Below are 22,434 nucleotides of genomic sequence, written 5' to 3'. Positions count from 1 at the left end.
AAGATAGTTCATAATATCTGTGAACCATGGCTCTTCCTCCTGAACTGCGAACAACTGCTCATCTGGAAAAGATTCGTTGATCAATGTTTTATCATGTGAAGTCGAACCGGGATTCTCCAATCTAGAGATATGGTCAGCTACTTGATTCTCAGTACATTTTCGATCCTTGATCTCTAACTTAAATTCCTGTAGCAAGAGCACCCAACGAATAAGTCTAGGCTTCGAATCCTTCATTGAGACCAAATAGCGAATGGCAGCATGATCAGTGAATACTGTCACCTTTGTCCCAAGCAGATAAGATCGAAAATTTTTTGAAACCAAAGACTATAGCCAAGAGCTCCTTCTCAGTAGTGGTGTAGTTCATTTGAGCTCCATTTAGAGTCTTACTAGCTTAGTAGACCACATGAAAAAGATTATTCTTGCGCTGCCCAAGAACTGCTCCCACTGCATAATCACTCGTATCACACATCATCTCAAAGGTTCTGTCCAATCAAGTGTCGTAATAACTGGTGTAGTTATCAAACTCTTCTTGAGAGTCTCGAATGTCGGCAAGCATTCATCATCAAATTTGAAAGGCACATCTTTCTCGAGCAAGTTGCACAACGACTTAGATATCTTCGAGAAGTCCTTGATGAAACACCGATAAAAACCCGCATGACCAAGAAAACTACGGATTCCTTTCACAGAAATAGGTGGTGGAAGATTTTCAATGACTCCCACCTTGGCTTTGTCCACCTCAAGACCCTTGCTAGAGACTTTATGCCCAAGAATAATGCCTTCACGCACCATAAAGTGACATTTTTCCTAATTAAGCACCAAATTAGTTTCCACACACCTTTTGAGCACCGAACGAAGATTATTCAAACATTCATTAAACGAATGTCCAAAGACGGAGAAGTCGTCCATGAACACTTCGACATTGTTTCCAATCATATCAGAGAATATAGCCATCACGCATCTCTGAAAAGTGGCAGGTGCACCACATAAGCCAAACGAAACTCTACGAAAAGAAAATGTGCCAAATGGACAAGTGAAGGTAGTCTTTTCTTGATCTTCTGGTGCAATGCAAATCTGATTATACCCTGAATAGCCATCCAGAAGTCAATAATACTCATGACCAGCCAACCTGTCAAGCATCTGATCAATAAATGGAAGAGGGAAGTGATCCTTCCTCGTGGCTTTGTTCAACTTTCTGCAATCCATGCACACCCTCCATCCTGTAACTGTTCGAGTGGGGATGAGCTCGTTCTTCTTATTTGCTACCATAGTTATACCTCATTTCTTAGGTACACATTGCACGGGGCTCACCCAAGAACTGTCAGAAATAGGATATATGATTCCTGCATCCAGCCATTTCAGAATTTCTTTCTTCACCACTTCTTTCATGATAGGATTAAGTCTTCGTTGTTGCTTAACAGTTGGCTTACTACCTTCCTCTAGCAGAATTTTATGCATATAGTATGAAGGGCTGATCCCTTTTATATCTGCTATAGTCCATCCAATGGCCGATTTGAATTCTCTCAAGATCCTCAAGAGCTTGTCCTCCTCATTACCTGAAAGGTCAGATGCAATAATAACAGGTAAAGTAGATGCATCACCTAAAAAAGCACAACTCAAGTGTTCAGGCAATGGTTTAAGCTTCAAAGTAGCTGCTTCCTCAATAGATGGTTTGAGCTTTCCTTCAGCATTCTTGAGATCAGTGTTACCAAGAGATTCAAATGGCATGTTTAGCTTTCGCCACCAAGGAGAAGCATTTAGATATTGTAGTTGCTTATTGCCGACCTCATCGTCATTGTCAAATTCCCCCACTAAGGCTTTCTCTAAGGCATCAGACATTAGCATGTGATCAAGTTCTGAAGTTACCACAGAATCAATCAAATCCACCTTTAAGCACTCCTCATCTTCTGTAGGGAATTTCATCTCCTTGAATATATTGAATGTCACATCCTGATCCTGCACCCTCATAGTAAGTTCACCTTTCTGCACATCTATCAAGGTACGTCATGTAGCCAAGAAAGGTCTTCCCAAGATTATGGGAATCTTCTTATCTTCCTCGAAATCCAAAATAACAAAGTCTGCAGGGAAGAAGAGCTTATCCACCTTTACTAACACGTCCTCCATGTTTCCTTGTGGGTATATAATAGAACGATCAGCCAATTGTAGAGACATATAGGTGGGCTTTGGATCAGGCAAATTCAACTTTTTTAAGATAGACAATGGCATCAGATTGATGCTTGCTCCCAAATCACACAGGCATTTATCGAAAGACAACTTGCCGATGGTGCACGGAATGGTGAAGCTACCTGAATTTTTAAGCTTTGGAGGTAATTTTTGTTACAGCACAGCACTGCACTCTTCCGTTAGAGCAACGGTATCAAGGTCATCCAGTTTCACCTTCCTTGAAAGAATACGCTTCATGAATTTTGCATAACTAGGCATTTACTCCAAAGCCTCAGCGAAAGGTATGTTGATGTTAAGTTTCTTGAACACCTCCAGAAACTTACCGAACTGCTTATCCAATTTTTGTTGTTGTAATCTCTTAGGGAAAGGTGGTGGAGGATAGAGCTATTTCTCCCCTGTATTACCCTCAGGCAGAGTGTTTTCAACAATAGTCTTCCTTGGTTCCGTCGCTTTCTCCTTTTGCTTCTCTTCTTCATCAACAACTTCAGCTTCTCCATCTTTCGCTTTTTCAGCATCAACAACTTTTCCAGACCTTAAGGTGACAGCCTTTACTTGCTCCTTAGCTTCCTTCCTGCCTGGCACTTCAGTATCGCTGAGAAGTGTGCCAGGTTGACGATTGAGCACAGCATTGGCTAATTGACCGATTTGATTTTCCAAGGTCTTGATGGAAATAGCCTGACTTTTGCACAACAGCTTGAGCTCCTCGAAATTAGCACTAGAAGGTGGAGCAGCACCTCCTTGTTAAGGATATGATTTCCTTTGAGCATAATGTTGTGGTTGCTGGAATCCAGGTAGATTAAAATGCTTACTGATAGGCTGCTGATATGGTTGCAGAACAGCATTCTGATTATTGCTCCAGCTGAAATTGGGATGATTTCTGTTGTTAGGATGATAAGTAGCTGGCACAGGCTGTTGATTTCGCTGATAATTATTCACATACTGAACAGATTCATTCACAAGAGAACACTGATTCGTAGCATGAGAGCCTGCACAAAGCTCACAGATCATAGCTATATGATTGACTCCGTAGTTGGCTAAAGAATCGACCTTCAAAGACAGCGCTTAGAGCTCGCTGCAATAGTTGTAGCTATATCGACTTCCAGAATACCTGCTACCTTCCCAGACATCATCCTTTGAGTTGGGTTTTGATGCTCATTTACAGCCATAGTTTCAATAAGATTATAAGCCTCAGTATAGATTTTGGCCCACAAGGCGCCTCCAGCTGCTACATCGAGCATGGGCTGAGATTGGGCCCCCAAACCATTATAGAAACCAGTGATCACCATCCAGTCAGGCATACCATGATGTGGACATTTTCTCAACATCTCCTTGTAGCGCTCCCAAGCTTCACACATAGATTATGTTGGTTGTTGCGCAAACTGAGTAAGAGCACTCCTCATAGCTGCAGTCTTCGCTATTGGATAGAACTTCATCAGAAACTTTTGCGCAAGAACTTGCCAAGTAGTGATGGACCCAGCTGGTTCAGAATGTAACCAGTCCTTAGCTTTATCCCTCAGAGAGAATGGGAAAAGCCTCAGCTTGATAGCCTCATCAGTCACACCATTATATTTGAAAGTACTACAGATCTCGATAAAATTCCTGATATGCATGTCGGGATCTTCAGTCGCAGCACCTCCGAAAGAAACAGAATTCTGCACCATCTGAATAGTGCCCGGCTTGATTTCAAAAGTATTAGCCTGAATAGTCGGATGAAGAATGCTTGACTGAATATCATCAATTTTAGGCCGAGAAAAGTCCATAAGAGCTGGATCTGTTGCTGGAAATATACGATCACCAATGATTACTGGTTCTTTCTGCTCACTCTCCTTATCCAAATTCGTAAAATCTATCTTCTCCGGAATATCAAGAACTGAGTCTGTCTCCTCAGCCGTATCTAAAGTTCTCTTGCGAGTGCGAGAACGTGTTTGCATAAACGCTTGCTAGAGTACCTGAAACACAACCGGAAACAATAAGTAACACGTCTTAATCAATGAGTCCTAATGACCACTGATGGCAAGTACATAAACTAAACAAATACGCCGAGTCCCCGGCAGCGGTGCCAAAAACTTGTTAGGCACAAAATACGCGCTAATAATTCATGTAAGTATACGCGTTCGCAAGTAATATAGAATAAATTCTAGTCCGTTCCCACAGTGACTCAGACTAATTATGTTCAATTAATACTTACTCACCAATGTATGATTATTTCTCAATGTCAAGACAATAACACTTAAATTTGATTAACTAATTATTAACTACAATTAACTACTAGAATTAAACACTTAATTGACACTTGAATTAATAATATTAAATACACATGAGATCATAACTTCATTACTACTTCATTCAATAGTTATCGTTATTACCCTTAGCATGTAACGGTGATGATATTAATCGAACAACACGAAACTGATAAAAGCCAACTTTCGTTGTACTAATACCATTCTACCAAACATCCACAATCAAGATAGAAGTTGAATAGGCATCAACTATGTTGAGACCCTATATGTCTACAGAATTTAACAACATAATGATTTAAGCACAAGTTGTTCTTTATGATTACACAGGGCAAGTAAAATGATTAGAGTTACCCACTAATCATGCATACACATACATGAACCTATGCTAGCAAGGCAAGTTCTAAACCTCAAGATCCACCGTCGGTTCACAGGAGATTAACAGACTATCTTATATATTCGCGACGCACATAAGACGAATAAGCACAACCTATGCGAGATATCATACAATCATCACACACTAAGGTATTAAAAAACTAACTAAAGAAATCCATAGTAAATCCGTTATGACCCCATGATCCCGATTAGCCCATGATAGAACTCATCGTTACCATGGGTTCATATGAAAACATGATAATACACACAATATAAACTAATAAAAATACTTATTAAAACCAGAGTACTTCACAAGAGTAATAAGGTTCAAAGTAAAGAAAACTAGCATCCACTGATACAACGAATAAAAGAATCACAAGAAGACGTATGCTTCCTCTTCTTCGTTGCGATGTGCTAAAACGGTCTTCTTCCTTCTCTCCTTGCTCCTTGTTTGATACCACACTTATGTGAAACGTCTCTGAGAACTACTTATAGAGAAGCCCACAAGAACCAGCCATCTCAGAAGTCCATCATAATAAGGATTATAAAATTCAGTATTAAAATTTTCGTCCCTGAGCGGGCGCCCAAGCTCCCAGGCGGCCGCCCCTGCATCCTGAGACAAGCACCTTCTGGAAAATTCTGAATTCTGCTCCTGATTTTGCTGCGTTCTGCCCCCAACTTTCCACAACCAATGCCACACACTTCCCTAGGCTTATTTCTGATGAATTCTACCTACATACGCAAGTTATACCCTGAAATGCAAAAACGCTAGAAAAACGCATCAAATACACAAAATACCTGATTTCAAGACATCAATTCAAGCCATTATAAGACGTTCTAAGTGGTATAAAATGCCACTTATCAGTTTACATGATTACTTTTAGAGTCAATTATATACTACCACGTGTCCCGCTAAACTAAAAACGTTTCTGAGTTAGTGGAGTGATGTGTTATATAAAATCAATTTTTGATTTCAAATTAACACTTTACTTATCTTTGTTATCTTCTACTTTATTCTCACTCCCACCCGTAAATTCTGAAACCCTAATTTCCGTTCAAAAAATTATCTTGCAAATTAACTATGACTTCACCAGTTGCTTCTAAACCATTTAATTATGGTGGTGCGAAGTTTGTGACTAATACATATTCTTCTATTATGGATAACAACCATGTGAATATCGATTTTCACATTTTTCATGACTTTCTCATATCTAGTGAGATTGGGTTTGCTCTCACAACTCCACCCACAATCTCTGTGACCATGTGCTTGGTATCTGGAGGACTGGAGTCTATGATGATGAAGAAACTACTGGGACTCCAAATCTTGTGTTTGAATTTGATAATAAAATAAGAATTGTCACTTCTCAAACTATAAAGGATGCATTGTAGTTGCCTACTCATAACTCCTACACTAGATTCATGGGAGATACTGAAATGAGGAGGTTCTTTACTGAGATAGGCTATGACAAGGATTTGAAGAATCTTGGTCAATTGAAGAGGAATGGGCTTAGGAAGGAATGGAATTTCTTCTTTGACTGCATCACAAAAGCCTTCAATAACAAATCTTCTAACTTTGATGCTCTGCCCATCATGACACAACAGATAGGGTACTCTCTGATCCATGGTTCAAATTATGATTATAGTAGAGTAGTCTTATCTTTTATAGGTGATAGAATAAATGCTGATAGGAATTTAATATATTATTCTAGATTCTGTCAGTTGATTTTCATTGTTTGTTTCCCTGATAACTCTATCCCCTCTAATCAAATTGTGCCGGTATTTAAATTAACAATAAGGGCTTTTTCTGATTTAATTTCACAAGATAAAAAGAATAGGAATTTAGCTCCTTTGAGGTTGCCTTTGGTTGTTAGAAACTTGCTCATTACAAGGCTCCCTGTGACTTATGGCTTACCTAACAGGCAGAGTGCTCAGTTACAGGCCATTATAATTGGAAACCCCTTGTAGCTAACCGCAGCACAAAAACCCACACACAACCACAAACCCAAACCCAAACCCAAACACAAACTCAACTATCACCACAACCTCAAACAGAAGCCAACTCAGGTGTCTCCCAACAGACACCTGTTATAAAAAGAAAGAAAGAATTGGCTAAGAGGGCTACAAATCCTGATGTAGCAAAGCTAAAAGCTGATGAACCATAATTTCCTCATTCTTCTAAACCTTCAGAATCTGTCCAGAGGAAACTTGTTCTTGCTGGACTAGAATCAGATTCATATGAGGATAATGTTACCTTATCTTCTAAATTTCCAAACCTTTCATTTGATTCTTCTCCAAGACCAGTTGTACTACCAACTGAGAAGGGCACAACTACTGATGTTGTTCATAGTTCCAGAAATACTGATGCTGGAAAGCCCAAGGCCAAAGAAAAGAAGACTGGTCAAAGCATACTATAATCAGAACTTGCTCAAAATCAAAAAGGAAACTACTGAGGAGATACAGGGAGAATTTACATCAAATTATGATTTTCAATCATCTCTTGATGCACCCGTAAATTTATCTGATTCTCCTATCAAGCAGCAAATCAAGAGAGCAAGGGATATCTCTCATGAGCAAGTTAAAGAGAGTGACAAGAGACTACAAGGGAAATGTCTTTTCCTTGAATCAAGAATATAAGAACCTATATCTCAAAGGGATACAATAGATACAACTCATGATCCAATCCCACAAGAACCTGCACCTCAAAGTGGTGCAGCAGATATTGAAGAACAAGAGCCTCTGAATGAACACTCCATTCAATAATGGCATGATGAAGAAACTACCAGAATCCATGCAAAAGTCTCTCAGATCAAGGACTTCTATAGGTAACTTGATCCTAAAAGATTTAGTCGGGCAACTACTTTTCAAGAAGAGCCTGCTCAGGATTCAAACACTGCAATTGTGGAGAAGTGTACACAAGGACCCGGGTGTCAAAGTCATCCAAAAATCATGATTCTCCAGTAACACAAGAACCATTGCATCAAAGTTGCAATGAAGGATTCACTCCTATTGCAGTTACTCTGGTAATAGATGTTGAAGGAAGAATTTACCCATCACCACCATCTATTGATATTTTATCAGTCCCTCCACTGAATTTCTGCACGGAAGCTGAATCTTCAGATTCACAAGGTATAAATACTGATTTCACTTTATTATTATTCACTTTAAATACTAATTTTGTTCTATCATCATTTATTTTTCATATTATAAATCCTGTTGTATGATTATGTCTAGACCTTATTTAAGGACTACCTCTAGTTGTATGACCACATACCACCTTTCTTTAGCCACCTCTTATTCTGTAGGTCAAAATTATCTGAGTCTTTTCTGTGAGTTGTGTGAAAAGATTTATAGAAAAATAGAATTAAAGAGAGGTATGATCCTTCCTGGAAAAAGGAGCGGTAGATGAGAGTCATGATTTAGTAATCCTTGTTAGGAAACTCTAACAATTAAAAATTATGAGTTGTGTGGTGTGAGGAGTAGTGAGACTACTTTAAAAGAACATAGAGATTAAGTGTTACTTGTTACATTTTCCAGGTGCACAGAGTATAAAAGAAACAGCTGTTGAACAATAGCCTGTTGACTCTCGGATAAACTCTGATGTACCAAGTTCTGATAATCTCCCTACAGGTCTACGTACTGATACTTTCCTGCAGTCCACTCACTATTCTATTCCATCAGCTGTTATTCTCCCTGTTGTTGCTGAAGATATAGTAGCACAACAGTCCATTCATAAAGATCTATTCACTACAGGGTCACCACAACACTCTACAGGTACTGAGGTTCTGGAGGTAAATCCTGAAGCTCCTGCTCATTTGTCTATAATTCTTGAATATGTAGAGCTATATGTTGATGGTATGGAAGGTTCTGAGGCAGCTGGATCACATACAGCTCCAATTTCTGATTCTATATCCAATGTTGAAGCTGGAAATAAAGTTCAGCAGATAGTTCAGGATTCAGTTGTTAATGAAGGATTTGTCCATGAGACATAATTTAATGATGGTGAAGAAGCTGATACTTCCAATGCTATTATAGACCTTGAGGATGATCTATTCTTCCCTGAAGATATGCCTAAACACGTGAGGCAACAAAAGCTAAAGGAGTTAGATGCTAAGAAGAAACATGATTTCTTTGATGATATCTGGAACAAGAAATGGAAGGATTTTAACTATCATATTTCAAATACTTATGTTGTTGATCATCTGGATATTACTGAGAAGACCATTCAGAATCCTGATATGCTTAATCATCTGAAAGCATCTACTATATTGGTAATATCTTTGTATACTGCTCAGGAAGCCACCACTTCTCAAATCAATCAAATCAAATAATATTTCATAGCTATAAAGATGACTACTTATCAGGAGATACAGAAACAAATTGGACCAAATCTTGAAAGACAAACTCAAATTAAAGCCAATCAAGATAGATTGAAAGCTAAACAAGAGCAAATGTCTGGACAACTTGATGAGGTTCAAAATTTAATAGAACTGATTCTTTCTCTACTGCTTGGTGATGATGCCAAAAAGGGGGAGAAGATTGTTAAATCTAAATGCAAACAGTTGACTTTGAAAGGAGCTAATAACACAAATCGATGATGACACGTATCCTGATGGTGGAGATAAGAGAGGAAGGAAGTAGATTAAAAAATGAGAGTTGAAGATCTAGTTGGGACTAGTGGTTCATCAAAAGTTACTAGAATTTAATCTAGATAAGGTGGAGGAAGTAGGAAAAGTGAAAGAATAATTTAACAATCAAAGGAACTGACTGTGACTACAACAACTCAACAAACTCTGAAAGTCACAACTGTTGATGATGACCAAGGCATTTTGGAGATAGAATCTGGTGCAGAAGCAAGTCAGTATCTTCAAATTCTGAAAGTAAAAGGGAGAAAGACAATTTTGTTCTAGAAGGACCCAAAGATTCAAGCATTTGACTCTGAGGTGAGTAGAAGAATATTTCAGAAAGAAAATCCTGGAGTTGATCTAGAACATTTAAGGCAAATGGAGGAAGAAAGAATTCAAGAATTTTATGAAGACAGTGAATGTCAATGCTACTGTTATCTCTCAAGATCCTTATGAAGATGATCATTTTAACATACCAACCAAAAGGGTAGTCATAAGGGAGGCAAGTCAATCAGATGCTGAAAGATCTCTGATGTCTCAAGAATTCTCAAATACTGACAGGAGTCATAAGGGGAAGGAGAGGATAAGAGAGAAGTCCAAGCCTCCAAAGCCTAAAGCCAAAGCTGTTGCTAAGAAGAAATCAATATCTAAGAAATCTAAACATCAAATACTGATAGATCCAGTCTATATAGTAACTCAAGCTTTTGATACCGAAGAAAGAGTTAAAGAAGAAGTCAGTCAAGCTCATCAAAGAAGGAAGATTCATGGAGCTAGCTGGGCTGAAAAACTAAAGTTAACCTCTGAAATTGCTCAAGTTAATGAAGAAACAAATGATGTTGTTCAACCAATCATAACCTCGGATACTACTCATGTTGTTGATTCTTCAAACCCAATTCAAGCTGAGTTATCAAATATTGATTCTGTAAACATAAACTCCGATAAGCGTAAACTTACTTTTGAAGAAAAGAGAAAGTTACTATGGGGAAGCAAGAAACCTGCACCTAGAAGAGATTCTTCTGAAACATTAAAGAAGATTTACAGTAGAAGTTCTTATGCTAGAAAACCTGGAATCACAAGTGGTCTGGGAAGGTTAAATGTTGATCCATCTGTAGGTGATGTTTTGATTCTAAGGAAGTATACTAATCTGACAGAAATTGGAGATAATGTAATGTTTGAAGACTTACAAAAGATCGTATCAGTACAAATTATTATTGATCTTGTTGGAGAGAAAATGATTTATTTTCTGGAGTCTGGGAGAAGATTAAGGTTGACTCAAGAACAGTTGAGAGATAAATTATGGCAGGAATTAGAACTTGTTGCTACAATTCTCAATGTAACCAATCTTGTAACTGCCAGATGGTCTGCATTTATAAAGAACCTGATATAGTGAAGCAGAGAGGAATGCCTTACAAATCTAACTAAATTCCAAAGTACATTGATCAAACTGAATATGCTGTTGATATGCATGTTGGAGGAGCTAAGCTAGAAATGAGTCTAGGAAGGGAAGTCATAACTTTTAATCCTGATGGAAAGAAGATTAGATTTCTAGAACCGGATGATCTATCTCTTGGAAATTCAAAACTACATGATCTCAGGGCTGCCATCTATTAGAATGATGAATCAATAGATGAGCTGAAAGAACACAAACAGAGGATGTAATAGTACTTGAATGTAATGGAAGGAAATCTGCCGAGGAAGTTTCTTGAAGAAGCTCCAGACCGTGTTAGAGTTCAGAATGAAAAATAAAGTCTGATAATTACTTTCTGTAAGATTGTATATGTTTATTTGATGTTAGGTCACACAACACTGTAGAAGGGGGTTGAATACAGTGTAGAATACAATCAAATCGATTTAAAGCACAAGTAACAGAAAACAGATGTATTCGATATAACAAACTCTATTACAATGGAACTGTTCTCTCTCAGTAATGAACAAATATCACGAGAGCTGCTAGGTTACAATATATAATCTTCTCGATGATCGTAACTCTTATAGAGTAAACCTATGTCTGTGTTTATATAGATACACAGTTAAAAGATAACTTCTAGTTGATATGGAATATAATTCTGTCTCCTAAAATATATCAACCAGATATCTTATATAATTCTTCTAGTCCTCGAACTCTTTCCATGCATATCTTATTCTGTATTAGTTTCGATCTTCTTTCCTGTAAATCAGCTTCCTTCCTTAACTGTTAGTCCTCCAGTACTTAAGTTCTGATATCCATCTTCTGATATTATCTTCTGATAATCTAAGTCCTGGTATCCTTAAGTCCTGACTTCCAGTAAGTACTGATATATCCTGTTAGTTAAGATCTGAAAACTAAACATGAAACATATTAGACATGACATCTCAAATATATCCAATAATCTCGCATAACTTGTAATTATGCAAGATTGTACAAGTTAATAGATTTAATGATGTCAAAAACACTTAAGTTCAAATGCAATAAGAGTTTAATAAGACTGTTAATTACAACTTACAAAACATCCGGCTTTACCAACATCACTGAATCAACCTGAAACCATAATGATTCTTAAGAAAATCATTTATCAGATTATCTTCAGCTTTCTTCAGAACTTCAGCTAACGGTGCTTTGACCTGCATCAGTTCTTCTTCATTACTATTACTAATTTGATAAATGGTTGTTCTGAGAGCTTGAATGGATGTTCTTTCAAGTCCATCACCAAGTCTGATAACCTTAGGATGTGAAGAGTTTTCATTATAACATAAGCATCTTCCTTTCAGAATAACTTCCACCTTAGCAAAATTCTTTAGCATAGGAATTTCTCTTCCATCACCTTCAGTAATCATTGGACTGTAATGAGAAGTCTTTGTACCAGAGATTCTGAATAGATCTCTTATAGCCTTCAAAATATATTCTGACCATCTTCTTGTAACATCAGATTTTACTTCCAGAAGATAATGAATATGTTGAAGTTCTCTGATAGACTTCTTTAATACATCAGAATCAGCTAATCTATAAGTCCTTCCATCATTGAGAAATAAGATCAATTTCTCTTTTAGATTCTCCTTATCATGAGAATCTATCACAACTTGAGCAGACAACACCTTGTCAAGGTGCCTTTATTTGATTTGTTCTTATGGTTTGTCTGTCAACATGAAAGGATCTCTTAGAGTAACCTCTACTCCTGTTTGAATCTTCTTTTCGTCAGAACCTAATCCAGCTCTATCTCTAGGTTGCTTGGCTTTCAACCCAAATGTAGTAAGTTGATTAATCATGAGATTGGATTTTGGTTCAACTGGAGTAGCTTTCTTCCATAACAGCTTCTTCTTATCAGCAATTGTCAATTTATTCAAATCAACTTGAGCATTGTCAACAGTTGATGTCTTGATAGCTTGATCAGAATTTGATGTTACTTCTGTACCTTCTTATCCTTTATTCTGAATAATAACTTGAGCAGTGTCAGAGGTTATTTTAGAATCTTCACGTATCTTTCTTATTTTCAAAATTTGAACAGTTTCATCTTCAACAAGATTATCATCAGATACTTAAACCATTTTACACACTGGTTTCATCAGATCTTGAGAAGTTTTCAAGTCCAGTGACTTGGTTGGTTCATCAATTTTTTCCCTTTGTCTTTGGGATTACTCTCAGTCTGTGATCTAGTTCTGAACTTTGAAGTTTCATAAATTTGACTTTTCCTTGATCACAATGCCCTTTGGCCTTGGAGGTTTCTTTGCATCAGAAGCTTTAAACTTATGATTTATCTTGTTAGATATATTTGATAATGTCATGGCTAATATGTTTTATGTTTAGATTTCAGATCTTATTTGAACAGAACAAATCAGTACTTAACTGATCAGTACTTATACTGGACGTCAGAACTTAAGGGATATCAGTACTTATGTTATCAGGAGATAAGCATCAGGAGATAGATATCAGAACTTAAGTGCTGAAGGACGATCAGATAAGGACAGTAGCTGATTAAAGTTAAGAAGATCAAGATAAACATAAGAAGAGATATGCATGAAGAAGGAATTCCGTAAAGAATGGAATACTTGGAAGGAAAGATATCTGATTGATATATATTAGGAAGCAGAATTATATTCCATATCAATTAGCGATTATCTTGTAACTGTGTAATATATAAACACAGACATAGGGTTTACACTATAAGTGTTATCATTATCGAGAATATTATTTACTGTAACCCTAGCAGCTCTCGTGATATTTTGTTCATCACTGAGAGATAACAGTTCCAGATTGTAACAGAGTTTATTGTTTCAATAAAGTTTGTTTTCTGTTACATAAGTTCTTGAAGTTTGATTTGGTTGTAATAAACACTGTATTCACCCCCTCTACAGTGAAAGTGTGACCTAACAAGTGGTATCAGAGCCTTCTGTTAACACACATACAGTTAAAGATCCAAACACAATCATGTCTGACACAGAAACTCCAACTAAGCCTACCAAAACTGAGGAATCATCAAAGACATCAACTCAGAGTCGATATGAGACTATCAGAGTTCCCATATTGAGACCATCTGAATATCCCATATGGAAGGTAAGGATGACCATGTTTCTGGAAGCAACAGATCCAGAATACCTTGATAGAATCAAGGAAGGGCCTCACAAACCTACCAAGCTCGCTGTTGTAGTTGCAGGTGAAGCAGCAAAGACCGTACCAAAGGAAAAGAGTGATTACACTGCTGAAGATATAGCATCTATTGCTAAGGATGCCAAGGTACGACACTTATTGCATAGTGCCATTGATAATGTAATGTCAAACAGGGTAATCAACTGCAAGACTGCTAAGGAGATATGGGATGCACTGGAGACAAGGTGTCAAGGAACTGAAACAGTTAAGAAGAACAGGAAGACAATACTCACTCAAGAGTATGAACACTTTGACTCTAGGACTAATGAGTCATTGACTGATGTATATGATAGATTTGTCAAACTCTTGAATGACTTGTCATTAGTAAATAAGGAGTATGATCTTGAAGATACAAACCTTAAATTCCTGTTAGCTCTTCCTGAATGTTGGGATTTGAAGGCAACAACAATAAGAGACAACTACAATCTTGATGAAACAACTCTTGATGAAATCTATGGAATGCTCAAGACTCATGAACTTGAGATGGAACAAAGAAGCAAGAGGAAAGGAGGAAAGTCAAGGACAGTTGCTCTCAAGGCTGAAGAGGAATCCCCCAAACCACCTTCCTCAAAGAAAGACAAGGGTAAAGCTCTTATCATAAAGTCTGATACTGAGTCATCAAGTTCTGAGAGTGATGATGACTCAGATTCTGAAAACTTGCCGGAAACTGATGCTGATGAGGAGATGATGAAGCTGTGTGCTCTTATGGTGAAAGGAATCACAAAGATTGCATACAGGAAGTTCAGGAAGGGAAAGAAGTTTTCCAGGAAAGGCATAAGTTCTGATAAGAAGAATTTCAGAAGATCTGAAGGAAGAGGAGGAAAGTCTGACAGAGGAGATTACGCTAATGTTAAATGTTATAATTGTGGTGAGAAAGGCCACATATCTCCTGATTGCAAGAAGACCAAGAGTGACAAAGGCAAAGCTCTTGTCACAAAGCAGAAAAGCTGGACAGACACCTCAGACTCTGAAAGTGAGGAGAACTATGCATTGATGGCAAATGCTGATAAATCAAGTTCTGAGAGCAGTTCTGAAGCTGCTGAAACAAAGGTACCTCAGACTACTTATGCTTTTCATACTGATGATATTAATGAGTTGAGAAGATATCTTAAAACCATGTTTGTTAGTTATAGAGATCAAACTTTAACATGTGAAAGATTAACTTCTGAAAATCTTGCTTTTAGGAAAAGAAATGATTTCTTAGAAAAAGAGTTAGTCATGTTCCATCAAACTCAGCAGGATAGAGATGATGCTTTTTATGTTAGGGATGAAGTGCTAAAAATGAATGAATCTCTAAAAACTGAGTTAGAAAAGGAGAGAGAGATTATCAGAACTTGGACTAACTCTGGCAAAACAACTCAAAATTTGCTAAGCAGTGGAAACTGGAAAGAGGGCTTAGGTTATGGAGAAAATAAAAATGAAAAAGGAACTGTAGAAATTAAGCCTGTTGATAAGCAAAAGCCGAAGTTAAAACCTGTTAAGTTTGTAACTGAAAAATCTGAAAATGAGAAATCAGAAGTTAAAAAGGAATTAGCTTCTGACAAACTAAAACAGGAAAAGACAGCTGAAGTTAACATAGGCTTAATGACAAAGAAGCAGCTTAAGCATAAGCTGAAAGATGTTAAGAATGCAAACAAGGTAAAATCACCTAGGAAAAACAGGAATGGAAAGGAAGGTGTGAATAAAAGCAATAACTATAAATCTGTTCCTGATGCTCCTAGGAAAGCGTGTCATAACTGTGGAAGTTCTAACCATCTGGCTTTTTTTTTGCAGGAAGAATAAGAATATTAACTCCTTATCTACAAAATCAGGAGTTAAGAGTCAGTCTGTTAGATACAAACCACAAGATCCTTGTTTTCATTGTGGTAGTTTATGGCATTCCATTTATACTTGTAAGGAATATCATAGTTTGTACTATGATTATTATCAAATAAAACCTTCTTTAAAGAAAGTTTCTGTTGTTCCTTCTAGTGTAAGTTCTGATTCAAAGTCTGGTAGTACAAGTTCTGATAAGAAAACTGTTAACATAAAATCTGATGCTAAATCCGCTGCAAATGTTAACAAACCTAAAAAGGCCAAAGGATCCAAGCAAGTCTGGGTCCTTAAAACTAATAATTAGTGGTCTTTTTGATTGCAGGGCAACAGGAAAAATATTTTAGTTCTGGACAGTGGATGTTCAGGACATATGACTGGAAATAAGGCCCTGCTATCAGACTTTGTGGAGAAAGCTGGCCCAAGTGTTTCTTATGGAGATGGCAACATTGGAAAAACTTTGGGATATGGTAATATCAATCTTGGGAATGTCATCATTAAAGAAGTAGCTCTGGTCTCAGGACTTAAACACAACTTACTGAGTATAAGTCAAATCTGTGACAGAGGTTATCATGTTGATTTCTTTGCAGAACATTGTGAAATAGTTAGTAAATCTAAAGGAAAAATTGTTCTGAAGGGATTCAGGCGTGGTAACATTTATGAAGCTAAGCTTTCAACAAGTTCTGATGGTTCTGCAATCTGTTTAGTGAGTAGAGCCTCAACTGAAGAAAGCTGGAATTGGCACAAGAAACTCTCTCATTTAAACTTCAACAAGATAAATGAACTGATCAAGAAAGATCTTGTGAGAGGACTGCCAAAATCAGTGTTTGTTCCTGATGGTCTTTGTGACTCATGTCAGAAGGCTAAACAAAGAAAATCTTCATTCAAGAGCAAGACTGAATCATCAATTCTTGAGCCTTATTATCTACTTCATGTTGATCTATTTGGTCCAGTGAATGTCATGTCTATTGCAAAGAAGAAATATGCGTTGGTCATAGTAGATGAGTTCACCAGATACACATGGGTGTATTTCTTGCACACAAAAAGTGAAACTGCATCTATCCTGATTGATCATGTCAAACATCTGGATAAATTGATCAAAGATTCTGTGAAAATTTTGAGGAGTGATAATGGCACTGAATTCAAGAATCTGATAATGGAAGAGTTCTGCAAAAATCATGGAATAAAGCAGGAATTTTCTGCTCCTGGAACTCCACAGCAAAATGGAGTTGTTGAAAGGAAGAATAGAACTCTCATTGAAGCTGCACGAACAATGCTTGAAGAAGCAAAGCTTCCAACCTATTTCTGGGCTGAAGCTGTGCAGACTGCTTGTTTTACTCAAAATGCAACACTCATTAACAAGCATGGAAAAACACCATATGAGATGGTGAAGAACAAGAAGCCAAATCTAAAATACTTTCATGTATTTGGATGTAAGTGTTTTGTTCTCAAGACTCATCCTGAACAGCTATCCAAGTTTGATCTAAAAGCTGATGAGGGAATCTTTGTTGGATATCCACTTTCTACAAAAGCCTTCAGAGTCTATAATTTGAGAACAAAAGTGGTCATAGAATCTATCAATGTCTCTTTTGATGACAAGAAGATCACTGGACTTGAAGATTGCATTGATCATGATCAGCTGAGATTTGAAAATGAAGATTCATATTCTGATACCTCAAGTCCTGACAGTCTAAGTCCTGATACTGTAAATTCTGATGGATTAAACTCTGATGTTATTGAAACTGTGGTGACTACGTCAAAGGAAGATGCACCAATGCAGGGGGAGCATACTCAAGATATTATCACATCTCAAGAAGCATCAGAACATACATATGGCTCTTCAAATTCTGATTCGTCAAGTTCTGATAAGCCAAGTACTGACAGTACTGAAAATCTAAATACTGAAGGATCCAACTCAGAGAGCATAGTTTCAGGGGGAGCATCAGAAAATGAAACCGAAGACAGCATGAATCATGGGGGAGCATCCAGTTCTAGAGAAAATCTTCCATCTGCAAGGAAGTGGACAAAATCACATACACCTGATTTGATAATTGGAAATCCTGAGGCAGGTGTCAGAACTAGAACAGGTACTTCGAATGAATGTCTTTACAATTCTTTTCTCTCTCAGTCTGAGCCAAAGAAAGTGGAAGAAGCTCTTCAAGATGCTGATTGGGTGCAAGCAATGCAGGAAGAGTTGAATGAATTTGAAAGAAACAAAGTCTGGACCTTAGTGCCAAGACCTAAGAATAGATCGGTTGTTGGTACAAAGTGGGTATTCAGAAACAAAACTGACAGTGATGGCATAATTGTAAGGAACAAGGCAAGGCTGGTTGCAAAAGGATATTCTCAACAGGAGGGAGTTGACTATGATGAAACATTTGTGCCAGTTGCTAGGTTAGAAGCCATAAGGATATTCATGGCTTATGCTGCTCACAAAAAGTTTACTGTCTTTCAAATGGATGTGAAAAGTGCTTTTCTCAATGGAGAATTGGAAGAGGAAGTATATGTTGAACAACCTCCAGGCTTTGTAGATTCTAAACATCCAGATTATGTCTACAGGCTTGATAAAGCACTTTATGGACTTAAGCAAGCTCCTAGAGCATGGTATGAGACATTAGCTCAGTTTCTTCTGGAAAGTGGATTCAACAGAGGAACTATTGACAAAACACTGTTCTATCTCAACCATGGCAAGGACTTACTTTTGATCCAGATTTATGTTGATGATATTATTTTTGGGTCTCCAAATGACAAAGTTTGCAAAAAGTTTGCCAAACTAATGCAGTCAAGATATCAGATGAGTATGATGGGAGAACTTAGTTATTTTCTGGGCCTTCAAGTCAAGCAGAGTGAAGAAGGAACTTTTATTTGTCAATCTAAGTATACCAGAAACTTGCTGAAGAAATTTGGAATGCAAGACTGTTCAAGTGCATCCACTCCCATGGCCACTGCAACAAAACTGGATAAGGATACTGGTAATTCAGTAGATATCACTGATTACAGAGGTATGATTGGCTCACTTCTCTATCTAACTGCTAGTAGACCAGATATCATGTTTGCTACCTGTCTTTGTGCAAGATTTCAAGCAGATCCAAGAGAACCTCACTTAACAGCTGTAAAAAGAATCTTTAAGTATCTTAAAGGAACAGCTGATCTAGGATTATGGTATCCTAGAGAATCAGATTTTAAATTAATAGGTTACTCAGATGCAGATTTTGCAGGTTGCAAAATTGACAGGAAAAGCACAAGTGGTAGCTGCCAATTTCTTGGAGGCAGGTTGGTTTCTTGGTATAGCAAGAAACAAAAGTCAATTTCCACATCAACTGCAGAAGCAGAGTATATTGCTGCAGGAAGCTGCTGTGCACAGATTCTTTGGATGAAGAATCAGTTACTGGATTATGGGTTAACATATTTCAAAATCCCTATTTACTGTGATAATCAAAGTGCTATTGCTATGACAGGTAATCCAGTTCAACACTCTATGACAAAGCACATCAGCATCAGGTACCATTTCATCAGGGAACATGTGGATGAAGGTACAGTGGAATTGCATTTTGTTCCCACAGATCAACAAGTAGCAGATATCTTCACAAAACCACTATGTGAAGCTACCTTTACAAAATTGGTAAATGAACTTGGAATGATTTCAGGTTCTTTCTCTAAATCTGCTTAAACTTGTTCTATGTTATCAGACTTTATGATCAGTATTTACAGAATTAATCTCTTTGTATATTCTGTGCATTAATTGATAAATATTTTTAAGTACTGACTGTTGTCTGATACATATCTCTTAACTCTAATAAGTGATATATCTGTTTAAGTAATCATTCTATCCTATGAGGATAATTGTGCTAGATACTGACCTACTAGTCTTCAATAAACAAATGATCCCATGAAAGAAGTAATTATTTCTGTGGAAATCTTATGACACAAGCAAATTCTGATACTTGAGCTTAGTTTAGTTTACTTTATTCATCTTATTACTAAGTCCCAAATTAGAACAATGCTACTCATCTGTTTAAGTTCTGATTCTAGTAAAACTGCTGAATGTACTAAGTGCTGATAAACCTCACTTATCAAAAGAAAAAAAAATAATCAAAGAATAATATCAGGTACTCCTTTGAGATCTAGAGTAAAAATGTGAATGGGACGACCCAAGTGCATAGCTGGTATTAAGTAAATATGCATTAGAAAAGCAAAATATTTTTCTTGGTGACTGTTCACACTCTATGATTACTGGAGAAATACTCTGATAATAGCATAAATTCTGATAAGCAGTCGTGACTCACTTACACTGAGAAGCCACTGTAAAAGAGAATTTTAAAGATGCATAAAATTAGCACAAAAACAGTTGAGGTGGACTCATGCATGAACTCATTTATCAGTAGGTTTCAGGATAATGACAGCTCTTTAGCAAAATTTTAATTATGACTTATTTCTAAGATGTACTGAAGTAAATCAGACTTTACTCTTTATTAGTTATTTAGCTTAATGCACACACAAATCACTCCATATGAATGATGAAATTTTTGTGGTGGTCTATGTTCTTTTAGACAAACAGTCACTGTGTCCCTTTGCACAAATTCTGAGGACACGTTCTAGTTATATGGTCTGATGATTAAGTCCTGAAGACTATAACTCAGAACTTGTATGAAAACTTACTAAGATAGATATTCCTTGTTCGAGTTAAGACATTATGTTCTGATGACTGTTAAGTTCTGGTATAGGTCTAAGTTCTGATTTTTCAGTCTAACCCTTTACTTGACTTATCTGTGAGTAAAATTTGGTAACAGTCTCAGATTAATTTCGAAATGTTGAAGTGGAAGATTAATAGTCTATGGTTAAAACATAATGGCACTCGTCCTTGAACAGTTCACTCTTGTTACATGTGCACATTCCTTTTCCAATGACTATTATTCTTTTTCAAGTCTAGGGAGACGAGGTAGACTTAACTCTATCTATCAGCATTAAATATCTTCGCGTCTCCTGGCATTCTCTTGCCTATATAATCAGCCACTTCACTTTAGCCCTTTCATCAATTTTTCTCACAATCTTAACTTCATATTCTTTTTCAAAAGCATCATGGTTCGATACAACATGTTTTTGAATTACCAAAATTTTCATATGGAGCTAAGCTGCGCCGACTGGCAGCAGGAGTGGCATGTAACTGCCATTCCTGAAGAGATATGGGGCTCTGTCCCACAGGCGGTGCTGAACCAACTTCTGTTCTTCGAGATGGACTACCAGCTTCATCTTGATCGATTGGAGGCGGAACGGCGGGAAGCTATCCGTCAGCAAGAGAGAATCATTCGACTCGCTATCTTGTTTGTCGAAGATAGGAAGAGGAAGATGACTTAATCTCGTCTTCTTCCTGTTCTTCTTCATCCTCAGCTTTGTCAGGCTTCTTAGCTAGGACTAAGGCTGTTGATGTTAGATTTAGAAGCTTAGGACAAGAATGTAAAAGTTCTGATGTAATTTCAATTTCATCAATGTATTATTTTGATATATTAATGGAATTTGTTTTAAGTCTTATGATCTTGTCTCTGAGAAATTTTGATATGCATTGATAAATCCTGATAAATATTCTGATGATCGTATAAATTGTGTCTGATTTTAAGTTCTGATACTGTTTTATCAGTACTTACTTAACTGATTGATTTTACTCATTCTCACACACAGTTTTTTTCTCGGAATATTAATATTGCAGAGTAAAATATTTGAATTAGTGGGAACAGTTTCAATTTTAAATTAAAACTGATTCACCTTGATTAATGGAATCTAGGTAAGTGAAACGGTTTGTTTTTCCTTGAAAAACTGCAAGTGGGTGGTAATTATTCCTTATTTACCGTGCCCATTACTTTTTGCTTTCTCTATGTAAAACAGGTGTCAAGGTATTTCCCACTACTTTTAAATGCATGTCTGCCATGTGTCCTCAACGGTTACTTTTTGTGTATAAGTAAAAGAGAGCAAAGATTGTCAAATCTTTTATTTACCATTATATTTTATCTCTCTCTTTACTTTTAAACTCTCTCATCTTCTGACGATTTTCTTTTCAGAGGCATTTTCTCAAACACATTACAGGTTACCATTTTCTTATCAAAACATAATGGCACCCAAGGACATTTTCTTTGATGGAGCAAAGTTTGTTCCTAATAACTTCTCTGCGTTACTACACACTACAGAGGCACCCTCTGAATTTCATTTTATTCAAGACTTTCTCACAAGTTCTGATATTGGGTTTGCTCTAACTGAGCCTACATCAATTTCTGGGGTTCAAGTACTGGAGTTTTGGAGGAGTGGAGTATATGACAATGGTGGTGCTCACGGGTCCCCAAGTTTAATATTTTCATCAGGGGAAAATGAGTATGTTGTGACTCTGTCTACGGTTAGACAGGCATTACAGCTTCCTGAGGACTGTGTTTATTCTACTGTTGATGACTCAGTTCTTCAAAATATGATGGTTAGTCTGGGATATGAAGGGACATTGACCAAGCTTGGACAGTTGAAGAGATCCTTCATACGGAGGGAATGGAGTTTCTTCTTTGATTGCATTACCAAAGCTTTCGCCAACAAATGTACAAATTTTGAT

General features: G+C 37.1%; 1 pseudogene; it reads left to right on the top strand.

Annotated features, from left to right (window-relative positions):
- The first annotated feature begins 3,477 nt into the window (after positions 1-3,477).
- On the top strand, positions 3,478-3,592 carry LOC141694389 (small nucleolar RNA R71; annotated as a pseudogene).
- The last annotated feature ends 18,842 nt before the right edge of the window (positions 3,593-22,434 follow it).

This window comes from Apium graveolens, chromosome 10 (genome assembly GCF_009905375.1).
Source record: "Apium graveolens cultivar Ventura chromosome 10, ASM990537v1, whole genome shotgun sequence".
Taxonomy (NCBI): Eukaryota; Viridiplantae; Streptophyta; class Magnoliopsida; order Apiales; family Apiaceae; genus Apium; species Apium graveolens.
The sequence above is the reverse complement of the archived record's forward strand: the minus strand, read 5'-3'. Positions and strand labels throughout refer to the sequence as shown.